The sequence below is a fragment of the Chenopodium album genome, chromosome 8 (assembly GCF_948465745.1).
Source record: "Chenopodium album chromosome 8, dcCheAlbu1.1, whole genome shotgun sequence".
NCBI lineage: Eukaryota > Viridiplantae > Streptophyta > Magnoliopsida > Caryophyllales > Amaranthaceae > Chenopodium > Chenopodium album.
This window is the reverse complement of record NC_137841.1, coordinates 20,794,807-20,798,117: the sequence shown is the minus strand read 5'-3', so window position 1 is coordinate 20,798,117 and position 3,311 is coordinate 20,794,807. Positions and strand designations below refer to the sequence as shown.

At 38.2% G+C, this 3,311-nt stretch overlaps 1 pseudogene; it reads right to left on the bottom strand.

Moving 5' to 3' along the window:
- Positions 1-379: 379 nt before the first annotated feature.
- LOC145642808 (secreted RxLR effector protein 161 pseudogene) lies at positions 380-1,138 on the bottom strand (annotated as a pseudogene).
- Between the last annotated feature and the right edge of the window lie 2,173 nt (positions 1,139-3,311).

Genomic DNA, 3,311 nt, shown 5'->3' with positions numbered 1-3,311 from the left:
TTTAAAACTTCTAAGTAGGTCTGTTCGATCATGTATCGACTATACATATCCATATGATTGACTAAACATCTCCATGTTTCCATAGGGCATGAAACGACACCATCAATCAATCTTATATGCTAATCCTTTTATTGAGTCATTTATGTCCAAATTAACAACTCAGATTAGGAACTTAAATATTTTATGAATCCAGTTCACTTATGGGGTTTCATTCATCAAATCACTTATTTGATAAGCCCATTAAATTCAATAAATATGTTGGACATTTTATTTAATACTAAACCAAAATTAAATAAGATGAAAAAAATTCATACTATATAAACATAAAACATGAAATCATGTCTTTAACTTGTAACAAGTTTCTCTAAACAAAAACAATTTAAAGCCATTCTAACACTTTCTTCAACCCTACAGCCCTAGCGTGACATTCATGCTTGGGTTGAGGGAGAGGTTGAGTGAGTGGATCAGCAACATTCTCATCCGTGTGAACTTTGCAGATCTTGACATCATTCATGTCTACAATCTCGCGAGTGAGGTAATACTTCCTCATTACATGCTTGGATTTGTCGTTTAATCTTGGTTCTTTTGCTTGCGCAATAGCTCCATTATTATCACAAAACAACTTAATTCCTTTTAGAACACTAGGTACGATCCCTAGCTCTGTTAGGAACTTCTTTATCCAAACAGCTTCCTTAGCTGCTTCTACCGCCGCTAAATATTCTGATTCTGTCGTAGAGTCTGCTACAGTGCCTTGCTTTGAACTCTTCCAGCTCACTGCTCCTCCATTCAGACAAAAGATGTACCCTAATTGCGAGCGGTAATCATCTCTATCGGTCTGGAAACTTGCATCAGTATAACCTTTAACAACCAACTCATCTACTCCTTCATAGACCAAAAACATTCCTTTAATCCTTCTCAAGTACTTTAGGATGTTCTTTGCCGCAGTCCAGTGTGCTTTACCTGGATTTGCTTGGAATCTGCTACATAAGCTCAGAGCAAATGCAACATCTGGTCGAGTGCATATCATGGCATACATGATAGAACCTATAGCCGAGGCGTAAGGTATGCTACTCATTCGCTTCAACTCATTAGGCTCCGATGGGCACCGACTCTTGCTAAGCGAAATGCCATGTGACATGGGAATAAATCCTCTCTTAGAGTTTAGCGAAATGCCATGTGACATGGGAATAAATCCTCTCTTAGAGTTTTCCATATTGAACCTTGCAAGAACCTTATCAATATAAGTCTCTTGGCTCAGTCCAAGCATCCTTCGAGACCTATCTCTATGGATTTTGATTCCCAAAATGTACTCAGCTTCTCCAAGGTCTTTCATAGAAAAACAACTTCTCAACCATTCCTTGACTGACTCAAGCATTGGTATGTCATTTCCTATGAGTAGTATGTCATCTACATACAAAACCAAGAAGGTTAAGCTACTCCCACTAAATTTCTTATAGACACAAGATTCTTCTTCACTCTTGAGAAAACCAAACTGTTTGATTGCCTCATCAAATCGAAGATTCCAACTCCGAGACGCCTGCTTCAATCCTTAAATGGATCTCTGAAGCTTGCAAACTCTTTTGGGATTTTCTGGATCCTCAAAACCCTTAGGTTGTGTCATGTACACATCCTCCATCAAGAACCCATTCAAGAAGGCGGTTTTGACATCCATCTGCCAAATTTCATAATTGTAATGTGCAGCAATCGCCAAAAGTATCCGAATTGACTTAATCTTTGCCACTGGAGAAAAGGTTTCATCATAGTCTATACCATGTATTTGTTTGAATCCTTTTGCAACCAGTCTTGCTTTATAGATATAGACATTTCCATTCTTGTCTGTTTTTATTTTGAACACCCACTTGCATCCAATAGGTTTAACCCCATCAGGCAAGTCGACTAGGGTCCAAACTTTGTTCTCATACATGGAGTCCATTTCAGATTTCATGGCCTCAAGCCATTACTCAGAGTTTGGGCTCGTCAAAGCTTGTTTGTAGGTAGTAGGCTCAGAATTTTCCAAAATCAATATTTCAGAGTCTTCTGTTAACAGGAAATCAACCAACTGCTTGTTTGGGATCCTTGTTCTACTCGACCTACGTGGGGCTTGAGCATCAATAGAAATATTCTCTTCAACATCTTAAAGATTTTCGCATGAATTAGATTCAAGTGGGACGACAGGAGTTTCGCTTAATGAATTAGCTTGCTCCAACACCTGACCTGTCATAGCAGAGTCATGCGCCCTCGCCTCTGACATGGTTTGATCCACATCCATTTGTTGCTCATCTCGAATTTCTTCGAGAACTATTTTACTCCCACTTGTCTTTCTGGAAATAAACTCCTTTTCGAGAAAGACACCATCACGAGCAACAAACACTTTGTTCTGTTGACGGTTATAGAAGTAGTAACCCCTTGTCTCCTTTGGGTATCCCACAAAGAGACATTTATCTGATTTGGGTGCAAGTTTGTCTGACAGTAAACGTTTTACAAAGACCTCACAACCCCATATTTTAAGAAAAGATAAGTTTGGAACTTTTCCATTCCACATCTCATATGGAGTCTTTTTTGCAGCCTTTGACGGGCTTCTATTTAGTGTGTGTGCAGCTGTTTCTAGAGCATATCCCCAAAAAGAAATTGGAAGATCAGCAAGACTCATCATTGATCGAACCATATCTAGTAAAGTTCGATTCCTCCTTTCATACACACCGTTTAACTGTGGCGTCCCTGGTGGAGTCAACTGTGAAATTATTCCACAATCCTTTAGATGATCATCGAATTCTTTGGTCAAATATTCGCCACCACGATCAGATCGTAATGCTTTTATTGTTTTACCAAGTTGATTCTGTACTTCATTTTGGAATTCTTTGAACTTTTCAAATGATTCCGACTTATGCTTCATTAAGTAGATATACCCATATCGACTTAAATCATCAGTAAAAGTGATGAAGTAACTAAACCTATATCTTGCCTTTGAACTCATAGGCCCACAAACATCTGTATGTATAAGTGCCAAGAGATCATTGGCTCTTTCACCCTTTCCAGTAAAAGGTGACTTTGTCATTTTCCCCAACAAGCATGATTCACAAACATCAAATGATTCATAATCGAATGATGTAAGGATTCCATCCTTTTGTAACTTTTGGATGCGCTTTTGGTTTATATGACCCATCCGGCAATGCCATAGATATGTTGGGTTTAAATCATTCGACTTTTGTTTCTTGCTATTTATGTTATAGACTTGTACTGTCCTATCAAGTACATATAAGCCATTAATCAATTTTGCACTAGCATAGAACATGTTATTGTAAGAAATGGAA